Below are 20,644 nucleotides of genomic sequence, written 5' to 3' on the forward strand. Positions count from 1 at the left end.
GTAGTGGGAGGGCCAGTTAAGAATAAATAGAAAGAAGAAGGGTGTTCAAACAACAAAACGGGAATTTATTAGGAAAGAAATAATAGAATGTATAACAAGCAAGTTCTGACGCACTAGATGAAGATCAGACGGCTAGAACCCGTGAACTCAAAATAGTTGTCACGCGCGCGCTCGCGTGACATCACAACTCTTTAACCATATGATAAACATAAGAAACAAAAATAACAATCTCGAACAGTATAGGATCTTATAATCCTTTAAATATATAGGTGGATAATATTTAAAAACATAAAAAGAAAATTATAAACGATAAATTTAAATTGAAAAATCAAAAACTAAAAATTGAAACTATGGAGCAAAAACGCCCGCCAAAATATTTTTAGCCGCTCAAATTCTAGGGCTTTCTCCTATATAAACCCTAGGTTTCACAGGAAAAAAAAGTACAAGTAGTCAAGTATATCTCTTTGGCAAAAAAGTAAAAAAAAAAGCAACACAACCCTAGGTTTGTGTTGCTTTTCTTTTCTCAATAATGCGGGTGGTGAAGGTCTTAAAATGATTCCTATTACAGGGGTTGTACACGTGACATGGTTGGGTTTTGGGGGTTGCATAAGGTCATTAAGTAGTAATCCATATAACCTCTTATCCTGATATTTTAAATAATACTGTATCTATCTTCAATTTGATTAGTGCTAATTAAGGTAATTAAGTTAACTAATCAGTATTAGTGAATAGATTAGACTAATCAAGTGATTAATCTTTTGAAAATCAAAACTCGATTTTCCTAAGTTTTGAAGAAGGAGAAGGATGATTTTGGCGAATTTTTTTGAAAAACTTTGAAGAAAAATGATGAAACCCTTCGTCAAAATACTCAAGAAAACCTTATAATCAACTCTCAATAATAGTTTTATTGATTCAAATCCCTAAAATTTCAGGAAAAAATCTGGGATTTTTGAAATTACGACTTGGATAATTTGTCGTCCAAGCCGTTATGGAGAGTGCTAGTTGGGAACTGATGCGTTCCAAGCCGTAAAAATGGAAATGGCTGGGTGTGTATGAACTCTAAGTTGTATCAACGTTCCAGAATCCCATGTGTCTGGTTTACGGCTGGTAAACCAGACACATGGAAAACCTATCCGTAAATTTTTCCGTTCTCTCAACCAATGCATTTACTGCATTTTTTTTACTTTGACAAATGTGGTTGAAGCACTCAACGACTATTTGTTTGAAAAACTAGCCGTTGGGCCGTTAAGATGTATAAATATACCTTTATCTAATCTCCTTTTCACCCAAAACACACATTTGAACTTTCAATTCCATTCTCACATATAACATATTGCTCATACAAAAAACCAACATGGCTACACCTATGGAGAAGATTCTGCTATTATTATGGCATGGGTCACAGTCCGAAAATATGATGAAGATCTGGACATTGATATCAATCAAACCTTTATGTCTTTTTGGAACCATATATTCATAGTTTTTATGGCGTTGGACGGAAAACGTAACTCGAGAAATTTGGCACTTGTACGGAAAGATTCGAAGAAATCTTCGAAGAATGCAATGCTAAACATATTTAAAAACAAAATAAGCCTTTGAGCATTTGCTCAAATCTACTGGGACCATTGGTGAAACGGTTCATGAACCGGGATGGCCAACCCTATTCGTCTCAAGAACCCACGAACCGGGTTCGCCAACTGTAAGCCTTTTACACCAACATGAAAAATTCAGTTCACCACGGTTCGCGAACTGTCCCCAACTGAACTTGCGGTTTGCGAACAGGGTTCACCAACCTTCTCTGTATTTATGAAACTCAAATATCTATGGTGCGTGAAGTGGTTTGCCAACCTAACCTGAGCCGAAATAACAGAAGTTCTGTATTTCTCTGTTTTCATGTTTGAAACATTCCCAGGTTATAAAATCATTTGCTTGGACAATTTCCAATTAATCCGCAAATTAATTCTTGGACAATAAATTGTTCCTAACTAATATTGTTAAGGACCTTTGAACATCCATGCTTGAATCATAATTCAAGATATTTAACATGACAAGCTTGACTTGAAATTTCTTCTTTGCAATAAATCTACTATAAGACATACGACATAGCAGTATCCAATAGATAAAATGGCAAGATAGTGAGTAAAATAGAACGGTTCAGTCTTCACATACCTGATTAATGGGAAGTTCTTCAAATGTCTTCGTCGATCTTCACTCTTCGAGGGTGATGTTTTATAATCAACTACCAAATTCTAACATAATTTGAGACTTGACTTAGTAAACTAGAAATCAAGATATATGAAAAGACGAGGGTACCCAAATACACCACAATCTTTTATTTATCAACCCTATAAGTCCTCTTCCAAATGTGATCGTTTATGGACAGAGTCGAGACAATACGACAATTTGGCTCACACTTTGTGTGATCGTCCATGGATCCGAGATCGAGATAATACAACAACAAGATCACTTGTGTGATTGACAATATGTTTGAAAAATCGAAACTTTATAGGATCAATGTCAAGTATTACGGAGTTAACGTAAAGTGTAATTTACTTTAATTATCACAAAACAATTATAATGCGGAAAAGTACCTGACCCTACTTCATCCTAAATGTTATTTGAACAAAAAAATCACAATAAAATTTTGGTAAAAGTTATGTCTTGGTCCGAGTGGGGATAGTATTTTTCTTTTTCATGTCCATGGAGTTTTGAGAAATCCAAACATCTCAGAGATAGATCAAGATTTTGTTAACGAGGAAACCGCAAATGCAGAGAAACCCCGGGACTTAGTCCAGTTTTGACTACTCTCAGAATTAAGCCGCTATAAAAAATCAAATACCAACTTCGTATAGTTGAGACCAAGCATACTACTTCTAGCTACTTAGTTCCCTCAGTGTCCATGTGCCTTCGACTTCTAGAGTCACGCACGTGAATAGCAAGTCCTTTGGTTCGTATTCCGAACAGCAAAGGAAGAATCTATTTGGTAATCACTCTAATCAATCTTGCTAAAGATAAAATGAGTCATTGACAAAGGCACTTATGTTTAATCTAATAAACTCCTTTGTCTGGTTAGATCAATCTATCCAATAACTACCGAAATAGTCAAGTTTAGATTTGCACTTAATCGATATAGATATCAAAGAGAAATATAGAGAATGTCGATCTCACGCGACTAATAAATCATATCTAGTCAAAGATAAACTGATTCAAGTTGGATCCCAGCCGATCAAGGTTTGTGCACTAAATCCACAAGATACGAAAACTAATAAGAATTCTTATTCGTCTTCAAATCTTCTATTGCCTTCAAATACCTACCCAACAACACTTGAATCCTCTTGTGATCAATCACACCAGAACGGATTCTGTTAACAATGGATTATCAGAAGATGTCTTTAGATCTAGAAACAGTTCTGAAGATCTCGTCGATTCTTTGATCTAGTCTGAGTGAATCTTATATCAGAATAGAAGATTCTCAAGAATAAACATACTAGGTGCAATCAAAGTCTCAAAACCGTTAGTCAATCAAATCAAATCGAAAACTAATAACACTGCAATTATCTTCCCACCAGTAGTACTCGTAGAGCTTCTTGATCCTACAGAAGTCTTTAAACGAGCGATCGTAAGAAATTTTACCTAAATAGGATACTTTCCTCTCCGAATAGACGGCTCTACCAGAAACAACAAGAAATTAAGTTTGCCTGGATCTTAGGATGGTTTGCTAAAAATGCAAACTTAGGTATTTATAGACCAAGGATGTTTGGACACCAAGAAATTTCCAAAAAAGAAAATATTCTCAAGATATGCAATGAATGCCCAAATTCGGTTTTCCTAATTCCAATAAATGTTGGTCCAATATTTTCCGAAATCTCTCATAGAAAATCTCCAATTAGTAAATGCACATTACTGTATTCTCTAGAGTTATGCATTAGTTGCTGGTAATTAAAGCATATAAAACCAAAAACCTTAATTAAAAGATTCTTAATTTATTTCGGCACAAGATCACCTTGAGTACCAAGGAATATCTTTGAACAATAAATGATAAGAGTTATTGCTCGTGTTCAAAGTATGTTGACATCTTTACCCTGCAAATCCTTATTCCGTATCTACATGGATTTGCATCTTGGAATCGGTTCTACCACACTTCCAAATAAGTTTAGAATTGGTTCTACTAGACTTACAGGACTACTATGTGATTGGTCATACCAAGTCACAATGGTTAATTGTGATCGGTCCTACCAGGTCACATACATGGGTTCAGATCGGATATATGCAATGAATAGCCGGACCAAAAAACCTATTGATTTCCCTTTTGTACTACCTATAAACAAATGTAAAACAATGTTTCCTAGGATGAAATCTTCACCATATACCCATACACATTATCATAAAACTATATACAAGACTATGTCGATGTCATACCTACGAAGTTTAAAAGATAATCATTATACTTTGTAGTCTAATTCCTTAATACTATGATCATATTATTATGATCATGTCTCTCCACTAGAGTATAATATGCGATATACAGTACATACAGCTTCCCATGTTACGTTTTCAATATAGCACGACTTGAAAGATACGTTAGCAATTGAAACAAGTTCAAGTCAATATTACTAACCTCAAGTGGAAGGATGATGTCGTCGTTGTAGTTTTTAGAGCATTGAGCATTGCTCGGTCGAACTCACAAGTGTTGCTATATCAATCTTGTTTTCATATTCGGTTATCAAAACTATATCTTGATTTCTAGTACACAACTAGTTAAGTCTCGATCCAGGATAGTGGAGTTGAGAAACGAACCAGTCATCGTTTGCGTTCTACCATTTGAAGGCGAAGATCAACCAAAGCTTTTGGAGAACTTCATCAACAAAAGGTAAGTGAAGAGTGAACCACCTATTTCTCAAGTTATATTCACTTTTCTATCTTTGAGACGATTCTCGCATAACTAATTAGACTAGCTTGCATGGACAAGAATTTTGAGTCGAGAACTAATTATTTAGTTTACAAATTTCTCGAAATATAATGACCAAGCTTAATGAACATTTGTTCATACTTGATCAAATTTTGCGGAGAACAATTTATTGTTCGGAACCAAATCATGATTTAAGTTTATCATTCAAAAATAGTCTGGAACAGTGATATGTGTCATTGATATTATTCAGGAATGTTTCGAATCGATTTAGATAAATATATAACTACTACATTCGAAATACAAGACAGTTTTATCAGTCTTACAAACTGAGAAAACTGTTATATGTATGAAGCCGTATTACATGTGTTCGTACACGTAGGGGAGTAGCTATATATCGACTTTCAGATTTGTGTGATATGCATACTCGTATATACATCATGGGAAAATCTGTTTGTTTCGTGATCCGGATAGGTCTAGATATCCGTATACAAACCATTGTGGAACTGTGGTAAGGGAACCGGGTTAAATAATCAAACTGGTATGCAAGCCAAAACAGTTCTATTTTCTAGAACCAGTTTAGTACCCATACCGGTACGCAAGTTGAATGTTCTATGAACTCCGGAACCGGCAAAGGTCCTAAGTTTGCAAACCGGTACGTGAACTGAAAAGTTTTGTAGAGTCCGGAACTCGATAATTGCATAAGTGTGCAAACCGGTTTATGCTGAGAAGTTCTGTTGACTCCGGAACTCGGTCATTGCATATAAGTTTGCAAACCGGTCCACGTATTGTGACTCAGCCGATTCACGGATGGTTCAAGTTATTGTACTTTGTACATTTACAAACTATGTCGATTATGATTTAATTGCGATTAAATTATTTCCTTGAAATAAACTTCATTTGATTAATTCTCTAATTAACAATAGACTCTCTTTTTTGTCACATGATTGTGACTCAATATTAATGTCTTGTGAACATGAAAATGAGTGTTAAGCTTTTAAGTTTAAATCTGCTAGTTTCGTCTAACCATGTTGAACATAGTCTTTATACACGTTTCGGTTACGGTTTACCTAACCATAGTGTATATCTTGTATATGTGAATAAGATTCAAAGCTTTCATATATCTGATGGTGAATATTGATTGCTTGGTTCCAAAGTTATCTTAGCTTAAACCCAAAGCAACCTAGGCTTTGAAGTCTATATAAGTGGAACACTTGGCAACTGGGATCTTTGAATCCTGACACCACTTTTGTTGTGTCCTAGTTGTATCTAGATTCGTCCTCTCCAGAAACCCTTTTAGGGTTTAGCGACTACAGATATTTCATTGTGATTCGTGAGTCCAGGTCCAGTTATCTTTTATCTTGATAACTTGAGTATCCTGATCTTGATTGTTTGTAGAGCCTTGCTCCATCAATCAAGATAGATAGTAACCAACAAAGTCTCTTTGTCTCATACTTTTTTGATTCAACAAGTTTTGTACTTGTGAGGTGAATAATAATCTAGGCTCCACTTAAGGATAGCCAGACTCTTGTCTAAGTTGCCATCCATCACCTGGATCTATCATTTGATCTAATTATCCGTTTAGATCGTAAATCAGGAAATCAATAATAGGCTTCATCTGTGGGAGGAAGATTTGGTTTAAAGTCTTCAATTGAGTTGAAGCAACTCTTAGTTGGTGTGAGATAGTCTAAGGGAATCAATTCCGCGGAGTCCTGCTGGGATTCAAGAGGCGTAAGGAGCGCGATTGTACCTGAATCAGTGCGAGACTAAGTTCGGGATTAACTATATTCCAGACTGAAGTTAATTGGTAGTAGGCTAGTGTCTGTAGCGGCTTAATACAGTTTGGTGTTCAATCTGGACTAGGTCCCGGGGTTTTTCTGCATTTGCGGTTTCCTCGTTAACAAAATTTCTGGTGTCTGTGTTATTTCTTTTTCCACATTACATTATTTCTTCTCTATTTCGAATTCATGTATTCTAGCAACATGCACAATAGGGATTTTACTAGAGGAGAAGGGGTAGTCAATCCCATAGAAGAATCACACCGAACTTGAACTTTACTGATGAAACTATTAATGGTTATTTTCAATGTTGTTGTAGTAAAAGATTCGTTGAGACTTGTGAAGGAAGATTTTTTTAGACTTAATTTTTATAAATAAAAATAACAAACTCAATTAAAAAGTGTTGTAAAAATTATGGAGAGACCGGGGATAGGATTCCACCATTGGTCGATATTAGTGATTTAATAAAACAATAATTATGCAACTCAACATTCAAATTGATTCTAATAGTATTGCCTAGACATGTAAATTTTCAAAAGAATAGATGTTAATCCAAGCATAAAATATCAAAACCTTAAAGCAAGCATATTCTATCAAGAGAAAATACACCTAACTAATTAAAATCATATAATCAAGTTTTAATTCAAAGCAAAAATCATAATAGAGTTGTTATAATTAATTAAAAATAGAAATGTATCACTTTTACCGAAACAACGGCTTCCTCCATAGCCCCAAGGATTGGGGTCTAGCTCCGCATATTGGAAACACACTCAGAATAATTTTTCATTGCTCAAAAGTGTTTACAAGTGATGAAATGGGAGAAGATAATGATTAAACCGGGTTTGCTCTAAACAATCCCCAAACTCTCCATCCCCCTACTGATACCCAAGACACTCTTATTTATACTGTGAAGCCAATCTTAGGTCGACAATCATCTCAATTACTCCAAAAGATCTTTGCAGTTAATGAAAGTATTTCACGGGAATATTTCCTCTCCATTTTCACACGTCTTCTGAGTTGTATGGTATATCCAAATCTTCTCATTTAATTGAGACAAATAATGAAGAGAATATCTTCAATTAATTCCGTGAATAATTCCTTCCCTGTTTTCGAAAATATCCAAAAGTATACGATTTCCTTCCATTCAAGACACGTACAAAATCTTACTGTCATGGTAAGAAGATAATCATGTCATAAAGACACAAATATCCCCATAATATCATGATCAGAATCTCACACAGTTGAGATTTCTTTTCCCTCCAAATATCTTTCTCGTGAAGAAGAAGATGGGTGCCCCCTATCCGGTCCTAGGGTGCGAGTAGCAGATGCCATGAGGGGTGTCTATGATTTGCTTTGGGTACCCCTTATCATTTGGGTGCCCCTTATCCAAAAGTGAGAGTCCGAATAACACGTTCCTTCCGGTGCTTTAGACGACTTTTCGAGCCGATTTTTCCAAGAATGTTTATTTCCAAAAATACCTAAAAACACATAAAATACCATAATAAGTACAAAAATCGAGTACCAACAATACATGAAATTAAGGACAACGTAGACACAAAAATGTGTCTATTAAATACCCCCAAACTTATTATTTTCTAGTCCTCTAGCAAAACTAATCTAGAAAATAAAATGACTACACTTAGCACGTGCAGCAAGCCGTTAAACCGCTAGGTCGCCCTAGCGGCGGAGTGTTGTCTCCGGAGGGTTTACCAGAGGTGTACCCACAAAACCTTTACTCCAAACCCTAGCTATCTACGCATTACCTTGGAAGGCACTAAAGAATCTCCTTGGTTGGCGTACAATCATTGACTATAGAAGGAAGTACCCTGATGCGAAATTCCAATTGTTGTACACGAGTTTGCACTGAAGCATACTAAAATTCATATAAAGTGACAGATCTCTACTTAGATAGTTTCTGGACATCATAAACCGGAGTCAACCAATCACATGGATAGATTAAGAAGATGGATGTAGAGAAAAACGTAGATGATGTTAACTAAGGTGAACCTATCCTAATGGACTGAGATACTGGTCTGGACTAATATCAACACACCGGCATATACAAGGGAACCAGTGGTCGATAATCCTAACTCTAGGTCAACTCAGCTGGCATATACAAGGGTACTAGTGGTCGAATTTATTGTATTTATTCCGGTTGGTCTGGTCTCAATTTTTTTTTTATCTCAGTCACTCTATTTCACCCTAGCAATGGTAAAAAGAAGAAAAAAAAATAACTAATCAGGATTCTTTCGATGTTTCCATCACGAGGATATGGTGAAACTACCATGTTTTCTTTTTTTCTAACACCTGAGCTCTGTGCTTTTATGAATAGACTCTTCTAGATGTTTCCATCTAATCAGATTGGTTCCTCAACTCCTACAACCAAAATGCTTCCGTCCACTTAGATTGGTTAGTGTCATCCTTAATAAACATAAATTTCTAGGCTCTGGAGTTTATTTATTGCAGATAACAAAAAGTTTCTTCCGTACCCCCAAACTTAAATCTAACATTGTCCTCAATGTTCTAAAAATGAAATTAAAAGCATGAACAAAGAGAAACTGTTACCACTTGAGGAAAAGAAACAAGGAAGGATATTACCGTGTCGCATGAGCGCGGGTGCCTCCCAGTAAATGCTAAATTTAAAGTCTCTATCTAGACATCAAATACCTCAAAAAGGATTGCCACCTCCCAAAGTCGTATACCAATAGTCGAAACAATTGTGGGTTCACAAGACCAAATAGAGCTAACACAAATATGAGACAACAACACTGGTTCAGAAAAATGAAAAGAATGAGCACATCCTCGTCTAAGGTTTCTGTCAAGACAACTGGGTTTATCTGGGTAGCATAATTGAACTTCTTATGTGTATCTTTATAAATAGATTCATCCGAAAAACGGGTCTCTAATACCTGAGTTACCTCCTGGACAGTATCAGGTGGATCGGGTTGCGGAGTCTGAATAGACTCAAGTGATATCTCAGATGCACAAAGCTCGAGTCCCAAGTTAGGGACTCTAATTAGGGATACGTGACAATCATAAGAACCATCACTACCCCCAAACTTAGGGTTTTCACTACTCACAGACAAACCTCTAACTATTGCTTGAATTTCCGGATCTTCAGAGTCCTTAAAATACTCAAGAGATTCTTCCAAAGATTGATCACACATCTGGTCTAAGAGAATGGTTTCCTCAAATTCATCTAAAGAATCTCCCAATAGAGTATCATGCCAATCATCCTGAACTAAAGTGCTAATCATATTCGCTTCTTCTAATTCATCATTCTCAAAAGGTTGTCTAGTAACATTAAAGACATTTAGTTCAGTGGTCATATTACCAAAGGATATGTTTATAAGTCTGGTTCTACAGTTGATGACAGCGTTAGCTGTGGCTAAAAATGGGCGACCTAAAATCACCGGGATTTGAGCACTTGGGTACTGAACTGGATGGGTGTCTAAAACAACAAAATCCACTGGATAAATAAACTTATCAACCTCAATCAGAACATCCTCTATGACACCACGAGGGACTTTGACAGACCTATCAGCTAATTGTAGTGTCATTTTGGTCGGTTTCAACTTACCAAGACCTAGCTGGGTGTATACATGATACGGGAGTAAGTTAACACTAGATCCTAAGTCAAGTAATGCCTTATCGACAGTGTGGTTACCAATTTCACAAGATATGGTAGGGCATCCAGGGTCCTTATACTTAGGGGGTGTTTAGTTTAGAAGAATTGAACTTACTTGACCAGGTAAAAAAGCTTTCTTATGAACATTAATATTACTCTTTCTTGTACAAAGATCTTTAAGGAACTTGGCATAAGCAGGCATCTGCCTAATTGCTTCTAATAAAGTAATGTTGATGTTCACCTGCTTAAATATTTCAATTATATCGTTGAAAGTTGACTCCTTATTTTTTGGGGTTAAAAACTGAGGATATGGGGCTCTAGGCACAAAGATAGTCCTATCAGTAATTTCTTGGGACTCCTTAGAAATTGTTTCAGTTTCATCAGTTATGGGTTCCTCTTGGGAAGTAGAGGGTGGAACTACAGTATGTTCACTAGGCATGGCTACCTTATTGTCTACTGTTTTACTGCTCCTGAGGGTTTTTATCGAGTTCACATGGTTTGATGATTCCTCACCAACTAAAGATATTTGATGGACCCCCCTAGGATTGGCTTGAGTTTGACTAGGAAACTTACCTTCTTCTCTCTCACTTAAATACTTAGCTATTTGGATGACTTGAAGTTCTAATTTAGCAAGAGTCTGGGAATTATCCTTATGGTTCTGCATGGTTTCTTGTTGAAAGCTAAGGTGGTTAGCTTATAACATATCATGGTTCTTTACTAACATAGTAAGAGCTTCTTCTAAAGTAGAGATCTTTTTCTCAGAAGTGTTCTTAAACTGGGTTTGACCTGAAGGGTTCTGAGTATAACCAAAACCTGGGGAGGCTGAGTATTACTAGGATGACCTTGATTCTGGCCCTTGGACCAAGAAAAATTAGGATGGTTTCTCCAACCAGGGTTATATGTCTCTGAGTATGGGTCAAACTTCTAACGGTTCTCAATCCTAGCATTGTTATAGACAACACGAGCTTGCTCTTCACTAACCTGACCTTCCCAAAATGAGTTATCGGGCTCTATTCCACAACTAAGGGACCTATTTTTAGACTGACCCATTTCCAAAGCTTCTAACCTTCTAGACAAAGCAGGAAACTTAGCATCTGACGCAAAACTTGTATCTACCATACTGGTGCTACTTCTATTAACCAAGATTCTTTTAGGGGGTTCAACACAAGACTCCCACTGTTGGGATTTTTCAACGACGGCTCCTAAGAAGGTAAAAGCATCATCAGCATTTTTACTAGTGAACTCACCAGCGCACATAGAATCGACCATGGCTTTGGTCGAATAGTCTAAACCCTCATAAATAATTTCTACAAGTTTCATCTTATCAAATCCATGGTGAGGACACTGGGATAAGAGATCATTGAATCTCTCTAAAAACCTATAAAGAGACTCTCCCTCTTGTTGCACACTAGCACTAATTTTCTGCCTAACAGCTGCAGTTTTATGGTTAGGGTAGAATTTCATATAGAAAGCAGCAATAAGTTCCTGCCATGTTTCAATGGATTCAGATGGTAGGTTGTTCAGCCAGGTCTTGGCTTTATCTCTCAAGGAAAAGGGGAACATCTTAAGTTTCAAAACTTCATCAGTAAGGTCTTTTATTCTAACTGTCCACAAATTTCCTCAAAGTCCCTAATATGAAAATAAGGGTTCTCATCATATTTTCCTAAGAATATAGGGATCATCTGAAGAATACTAGGTTTTATCTCGAAATTATCCGTATTGGCTGGAAATTTAATGCACGAAGCTCGGTTGGTCCTAGTTGGGAACATGTAATCTTTCAAAGTTGTCATTGTTGGCACAGCTGAAGTACTAGGGATACTTTCTTCATAGAGAGACAGATTCTCAAAACTGAAGTTTCCAAAAACGGGGTTCTCAAAAGAAGAGTCTTCGAGCTCCCCGCCTTCACAAGAAGAACTACTAGGTTTATCACTAATCAAACGACCTAGAGTGTTTCTTTTCCAATCCCGCTCTCTAATAACCTCAGGCATACACTAGAAAAACAAAAGAAAAATAAAAGTCCTAAAAGGAAGAGAAGTTCTATGCAAACACAAACAAGGCTGACTTCACCACAACAAACCTACTGATTTCTAGCAAACAAAAAGCATGATGGCTCCACTTAGATTGTTTCTAGACCAGCTTCTAATCCTTCGAAAGGGAATTCGTTACAATTTAAGAAAACCCCTATGGAATCAATCCGAGTCAAAGTAAGTTGAATAGAGGCGAGGGAAGCTGCGTGGAGCTTTGATACCCAAGGCCTCACCGCATTACAAGGCGACGCAGTCACGCATTCAACTCACAGAAACCATCATGAACTTCGAAGTATGCTTAAAAGAGTAACCAATATTTTTCGAACGACTTTCCTATTAAGCTCGTTACCCTATAGGTCTCGTTCTAGTCAGTATTTTAAGCTTAGGTTCGCGTTTGGTATCGTTTTCCTAAGGCGGGAAAGAAGAGAACGGTGATGAAATCCGAACCCTTATCTTGTATGGCCAGTCCTTTCCCTTTACTAGGAAATTAAAGCAGCCGTATTCAGTTCCTCGACATATATTCACACGAAGGAAGACAGTAACTCGCTGACAGGGGATTCGCGAGTGTTTCGACAAATTTACCTCCCGTTCCATACGAGGAATGAACCGTTGAAGTCGACTCGGGCCACGACTCCTATGTCATGTACGAACCCGAGGGGCCGAGGCGATATCGCAATCGCCGTCCTTCTCTGCAAACAGTTTAATATTTAATACTACCCTTCCGTAGGGTTTAAAAAAAAAGAATGTCCAAAGTCCAAAAAAATAAAGTGCAAAAGAAAAAGAAAAGTCTAAAAAAAATAAAAATATCTAAAAAAATAAAGGATTATATGCAGAAGTAGGCCTGGTCTGGACCCTCACTTTCATTTCTAGGCCACTTTTTTTATTTCTTGCAAAACTAGGAAAGTTAAACGGATTCCATCAACTTTAACCATCTCGGTCAATTTATCGCGTTGACTGGACAAATTCTCGTCAAAATATCACTTAGCGATATATCGTGGGTGTGCAGAGATTACAGAATTAACCTTCTCTTCTCTCTGATTCTTCTAAAACCGGAATCGAGGAAAATCATTTCTCTTTTCTTTTCTTCTTCTTTATTCTCTTTCTTTCTTCCATGTTCTTCAGATGTTGGTGATTTTAGAAATTGAAATCGAGACTTTTGAGATCGAACGAGGTAGGGAATGGTCAAGGGTTATCTGATAGAGGTGGTGATGATACGACTATCGTATTCAGAGTTCACGGAAAAGGTAAATCGGAGATTTACTTTAGGGTTTCGAATTTATTGAAATTGTTCTGTGAATGTGTTATGCTTTGATAGATTATAGGTGGTTTTTGATCTTAATTGTGCTGGAGATGATTGCATAGAGTTTAATTTTAGTTTTTCAGTTAACTGAATTAGAAATTAGGGTTTATAAGATTGAGTTGTTGATGTGGAATCTTAGATGAAGGAGATGAATTAATCAGTGGTGATTCGAGGAAGACTTGAGGTTGTTAAATCTAGGGTTGTATACTGATTTGGCATTGCTAATTTAGACTATTGCAGAAGACAAATTAAAATTGGGGATTTCAATGGAGTTCTGAAATTGTGGAAGAACAAAGGAATTCAGGGAATGGGTGTTGATCAAATTCAAGTTGCAGGTAAAGGACATGAATGATTTGTTGGTGTTATATGTGCAGAAATGGAATTGGTGATCGATATTCAGGTGTTGATGAATTTACTATGTTGGTTGGTGGTAGTGACGCTGCAGGGAGTCTTGAGAAGTAAATGATGAGATTAATGTGCATTGTTAGAGTGATGAATGAATCAAAATCCAGAAGATGGTGGTTGTTTTTATCAACATGGGATCAATGGCCGTGAACCATGTTTGAGGAAATGCTTGAGTGCTAGCTGAAGCTGTTATTGTTGTGAAGCTTGGGTATGTGTTATTGTTGTTATTGTTGTGAACCATGTTTTAAAGTTGTGTGTATGTTGTTGGTTCGATATTTAATGATATGCTGTGGAGATGGTGAGCAGCAGTATGGAGGATAAATGAAGTTGAATCAGTTGTTTGGACATGGATTTGATGGTGGGGGAACTGGTGGTAGTATGCAAAAGATATAACAATGGAGTAATGGGCTGCTAACTTTTAGGTTGCTTTCTCTGAATTATTTTACAGTGAATTGGCTGAAGTTGGTTACACTTACAGAGATCATCTTTTCGCTGCTATTGACCCAATACCCGCTATTGCTTTCCCTCCAGTAGCAACGGCACTATGGCAAGAGCAGGTACAGATGATCTATCTCACTCTCTTTTCTACCATCAGTGTCATCGTAATAAAATTACATAGCTTTGATCACTTTGTTTCAGATAAAGCGTCTCGAACTCCTTTTGACAGTAAAAGAATCTGCACTTAATGTTCCAACTAACCTTGAAGCACGTAGAAGGATTGCGTTCTTTACAAATTCTTTGTTTATGGAGATGCCATGAGCTCCCCCAGTTCGTAAAATGTGGTCATTCAGGTTTGAATTGTATTGCTATTGACACAATTAGCTTCAGTAATATTTCTGTAGTCACTTTTCCTAGGTTTGAATTGTATTTCTATTGACACAGTTAGCTTCAGACATATTTCTGTAGTCACATTTCCTTTTCGGTATAGCACATCACATTATAGGCTTTATACAAGGGGTATATCAACTGTTGGTTTTCTTACAATCATTATTTCATTGGTGCAGATAGAAATTTATAGAATTTCTACATTTTATTTTGTTGTTCCTTGGTAGATAGTTAGCAACCTAGTTCTTCGCTAACTTAGTTATGTTTGTAAGCTTATAGCTGAACGGGAAGGATGTATTCTTTTCAAACAACATTTATGAGGGGTTGCCGACTTCTCTAATAATATTCTCATGTTTATTCCTATTTTGAATTTATGGTGTCAGTGTTATGACTCCTTATTATAGCGAGGAGACTGTGTACTCTAAAAGCGACCTTGAGTTGGAGAATGAAGATGGTGTATCCATTATCTTTTACTTGCAAAAAATCTTCCCAGGTATGAAGTGTAATCAGATAACATTGACAGTGTGACTCACCTTGATACTGTTAGCATTTTTAGTGTTCGTGATTGGTATCACTAATGTTCTCTTGGCTGTCACTTGATTCTTCAGATGAATGGAACAACTTTATCATTCATACCACCACCCATTTTTCAGATCTGAAAATGAATAGAAGCAGAAGTATGTGGTTGTGGAGATGTTCATTTATGATTTATGGAGAAGAAGATAAGAGTGCCACGTAAGCAGAGCCACATGGGTCTTGCCACGTAACCTGTGCCACGTACGCAATGGGTGGTGACGTATAAAGAGTCAAAGTAGCTGGTTGGGTCGAAATAACCGATTCAAAGGACTATCTTGTCATTTTAAGTGCACCTAACGGTGCTAACTTTCCATCTATCACTTTTGGTCAAAACTTGCCTAGTCTAGCAATAAATAAAAAAAGTGGCCTACATTTGAAAAGCACCAAAAAAACAGGCTTATTTCTGTGAAAAGCCCAAAAAAAAATGTCTCTTTTTTTTATTAAATAAAAAAAATCTTCTTCTTTCGCTCCTTTCGCTTTGCCTTTTACTCCAAGTCTTTAAATATTCACCAAAAGCTTTGGCAAAATATTCTTTCGCTCCAATTCCAAATTCTATAAGGAAAAGATAAAAACCCAAAAACGTAAAGAAGAACAAATAAAATAAAACAAATAAAAATATAAAAAAGAAAAAAATCTAAAAACTCTAGCCTAAAGACAAGTCCGCGTCGGTGGCGCCAAAAATTGATGGTTATTTTCAATGATGTTGTAGTAAAAGATTCGTTGAGACTTGTGAAGGAAGATTTTTTTAGACTTAATTTTTATAAATAAAAATAACAAACTCAATTAAAAAGTGTTGTAAAAATTATGGAGAGACCGGGGCTAGGATTCCACCATTGGTCGATATTAGTGATTTAATAAAACAATAATTATGCAACTCAACATTCAAATTGATTCTAATAGTATTTGCCTAGACATGTAGATTTTCAAAAGAATAGATGTTAATCCAAGCGTAGAATATCAAAACCCTAAAGCAAGCATATTCTATCAAGAGAAAATACACCTAACTAATTAAAATCATATAATCAAGTTTTAATTCAAAGCAAAAATCATAATAGAGTTGTTATAATTAATTAAAAATAGAAATGTATCACTTTTACCGAAACAACGACTTCCTCCATATCCCCAAGGATTGGGGTCTAGCTCCGCATATTGGAAACACACTCATAATAATTTTTCATTGCTCAAAAGTGTTTACAAGTGATGAAATGGGAGAAGATAATGATTAAACCGGGTTTGCTCTAAACGATCCCCAAACTCTCCATCCCCCTACTGATACCCAAGACACTCTTATTTATACTGTGAAGCCAATCTTAGGTCGACAATCATCTCAATTACTCCAATTGATCTTTGCAGTTAATGAAAGTATTTCACGGGAATATTTCCTCTCCATTTTCACACGTCTTCTGAGTTGTATGGTATATCCAAATCTTCTCATTTAATTGAGCTAAATAATGAAGAGAATATCTTCAATTAATTCCGTGAATAATTCCTTCCCTGTTTTCGAAAATATCCAAAAGTATACGATTTCCTTCCATTCAAGACACGTGCAAAATCTTATTGTCATGGTAAGAAGATAATCATGTCTTAAAGACACAAATATCCCCATAATATCATGATCAGAATCTCACACAGTTGAGATTTCTTTTCCCTCCAAATATCTTTCCCGTGAAGAAGAAGATGGGTGCCCCCTATCCGGTCCTAGGGTGCGAATAACATATGCCATGATTAGCTGCTTGGGTGCAAATATCCTTTGGGTACCCCTTATCATTTGGGTGCCCCTTATCCAAAAGTGAGAGTCCGAATAACACGTTCCTTCCGGTGCTTTAGACGACTTTTCGAGCCGATTTTTCCAAGAATGTTTATTTCCAAAAATACCTAAAAACACATAAAATACCATAATAAGTACAAAAATCGAGTACCAACAATACATGAAATTAAGGACAACGTAGACACAAAAATGTGTCTATCAACTATCGATTCCCTTGCATCCCTTTACTTTGATATTAGTACCAGAATTTATATTGTCGATCGGAGTTGCTTTAAGAAGTATAGTTCAATGCATAATAAAAAAATCATTTGTGAGAAGAAATATGTGTCTGTTGATATGAAAAACTATGATGAATTAGTTCAAAATCGTAAAGACTGGGGTGATATTCATTCTGGTAGCTATCCTGGTTCTCCAGGGTTAACTAGTGAGTTTTATGCTAATATACACCGTGTGGATAAAAAGGCTGTAAGTTCTTCATAATGGTTAGGAGACGTCGGTTTGAAGCAAACAAAAGCATTGTTGCATATCTACTTGGTTGCAGTATGGAGAATGTCTTTCTACCCAGAAGCAGTGATTTCACCAAACATCATATTGCTGAAATTCTTGGTGGGAGCAGTTGGAGTGGTGACAGTCTTTGTATTGATGATATTCCAGAACATCTCAAAATTTTTGGTAAACTTTTTGTACCCAAAATGTCACCAAGCAATATGCACAAGGTGATGTGGAGTCCTGAAGTGGCAGAGCTAATTTATCACATGGTAATTGGTACTCCGGACTTTGACTTTTGTAGGTTTATTATCAAACAAATGATAAGAATCTGGAAGAATGGAAAAAGCATGGGTTTTCCATGTCTTATCACTAAAATCTACAGTACTTATGATATTGCTTCCAATGATTCTCAAAGGCTTGTGCCAAAGCCTCATAATCGTTATATCATCAACAAAATGAGAGGATAAAGTCATACCAAGACAAACACAAGTGCTGCTCCTAGTACTCCTATGCAAGATGTTGATCTTGAGACCTTCTATCGAAGGCTCTGTAGGAGGAATGATTGTCTTGAACTCCAAGTCAGTTTTGCATCTCTCAAGCATCCAGAACTTACTACAGACCTCACCTTGATTGCTGAAGATTACAAAGATACATAATCTGAAGAAGATTTTGGTCTGAGTGACACTAGTTCAAGTTCTTAGTCTGTCTTGTCTAAAACTGTTAAGACTTACTTGCAGTCTTAAGACTGTTATATTTTGAACATTTTATTTTAAGTATTGTAAAAACTTTAATATGGTGTTTTCTTCTGAACTAATGTGTAATAGTATGATGCTTTAAGTTATTAATGCACTTCATTCGTACTATTTATGGTTTAAATTACCATCAAAAATTACTATGTGTCTATGGGATGTATGATTTCGGTTTTCATAACCTTAATATTCGATCTCATATGATGTGAACCCTTATGGTTTGTGACTTTTTGATTTAGCGGGATTAAGTTCTAGCCCATGTTGGTAGGCTTTATCAAAGGATCATAAGGTGTTCCGGTTGAAACTCATATGTAAAAAGTCACAATGTGTTGAATCAATTTATGTTTACATGAGTTGTGTTTATCATAAACATATGTGTTTTGGGTTTTCAACTTTTGCTATTGGCACGCATTAGTTAAAACTGATTCAACCTTTCTCTGGTAAAGGTTGCTCTTTGTTGTTATTCTTTTGTTCTTGCGAGAGAATGACAACATACTGGGGGAGAGTTCTAACTTGAGCTTGCGCTTAATAATATATCTTTATGGGCAGAAGAGGATGCGGAATCCGAGGTAACGAATTTGTTAGTTAATCGTTTTCCTGTTTAAGAAAAGTCTGCTTATATTGCATATATTTTGCTTTTTCTTAACAAAATTTCGGTACAATTGATATTTATTCAATTATGTGTGTATGGATGTGTGTATGTGTGATTCAATTACTTCCGGTTAAGAAAAATTGTGTCAATTTATTTTTCTTATTGTTTGATATCAAGTGTTTTTGCTTAACGAAATTTCGGTGCAATTGCGGTACTATAATGTCTATGTTGTTTCAATTGCTTCCGGTTAAGAAAAATAATTGTGCAAGTCAATTTATTTTGGTTTGTATGTATTTTTTATGGCTTAAAAAAATACAGGATCATTTGTTTAGTCCAATTCGATTCCGGATAAGAGAAACTAAGTTAATTATGATCTTAGTTAGACTTATCAAATTGAAGGATTCGGTTATTCAAGTCTAATCGAATGCCTTGACAAGAAATACTAGTTCACTAACCTAGTACTTTCCTTGTCTAAAGTGAAAGGTCTAAGTTATTGTATGAATAACTAGAACCTGATGAGAGAAATAAAGTTAATTCTGATCTTTATTTTGGTCTTATCGAAATAATCGATTGTATGTTTTACGATCGGTTTAACAAGGGAACTAGGTTTCTTAGTAAACTTGTTAAACTATTAGGGAAAATTGCTTCGGTCTATTGTTTCCTTGATAACATATTAAAACTAAATTACTTGTAGTTTCGGTTTTGATATTGGTTATCTAAAGTGGTATGTGAAATCTTCGTTCTTAACTCTTATAGGTTGTACAAGTCTTTTAGATTTGTAACATCCTTTCGGTTTGACCTTTATTTGCTTGAACCTTTGTCATTTTGTGACAAAAAGGGGGAGAAATATATGGAGTAAACAAGTGATTTGATAACTAAGGAAAGGACAATTGTGCTTATATGTTATACCTAACGAAAGAGTAAAGCATTGATTAAGGGTGAGAAACATATCATATTGTTGTATTCACAAAGGGGGAGAAATACTACATAGTATACCTTATGTGATGGTTGTAGTTATTTAAACTACAAAAGGGGAATAACAAAGATGTTCGGATTGAAAATCTACTTATATCACCTTTAGGGGGAGTATTAGCTTTGTTATTCAAATGTAAACATCGGCATTTATTAATTGAATATATGCAGGTTATTGTGCTGTTGAAACTTGGAATCAAGCGTATGTGTAATGAATTCTTGTAATTTGTTTATCCATATGTATTAAGAGTTTTGTCACTAAAATTGAAAAAGGGGGAGATTGTTAGAGCATAGCTTGGTTAAATCCACCAAGCGTTGGTATGTCAATTTTGGTTGTCATATTTTAGTGAACCAAAACTCATCTAAGAGTCGCTTGATTATGTACTAGAGACAACTTCGTATAAGTTAAACTAGAAAGTCTAGGATTATGAGACATACAAGTATTACTCGAAAACCTAAAGAATGTGAAGAAGTAACGAGCTACAATGACGACATCATCATTCCTCTTGAGGTTAGTAATATTTACTTGAACTGTTTCATTCCTAACGTAACTTTCAAGTCGTGCTATATTGCAAACATAACTGCGAAGCTGTGAATGATTATACTCTAGTAGTGAGACATGATCACAT

At 35.9% G+C, this 20,644-nt stretch overlaps 1 long non-coding RNA gene across 3 annotated transcripts; it reads left to right on the forward strand.

Moving 5' to 3' along the window:
* Positions 1-13,417: 13,417 nt before the first annotated feature.
* On the forward strand, positions 13,418-15,916 carry LOC113310180. 3 transcript variants are annotated; one of them, XR_003341010.1, is made up of 5 exons: positions 13,418-13,974; positions 14,074-14,601; positions 14,684-14,835; positions 15,253-15,362; positions 15,478-15,916. It is a non-coding gene; the product is annotated as an uncharacterized LOC113310180 (long non-coding RNA). The 3 variants fall into 3 exon arrangements; XR_003341009.1 differs by having other exon boundaries at positions 13,418-13,583; positions 13,870-14,601; XR_003341008.1 differs by having other exon boundaries at positions 13,420-14,601.
* Positions 15,917-20,644: the final 4,728 nt, after the last annotated feature.

Source organism: Papaver somniferum, chromosome 1 (assembly GCF_003573695.1).
Source record: "Papaver somniferum cultivar HN1 chromosome 1, ASM357369v1, whole genome shotgun sequence".
NCBI classification, from domain to species: Eukaryota; Viridiplantae; Streptophyta; class Magnoliopsida; order Ranunculales; family Papaveraceae; genus Papaver; species Papaver somniferum.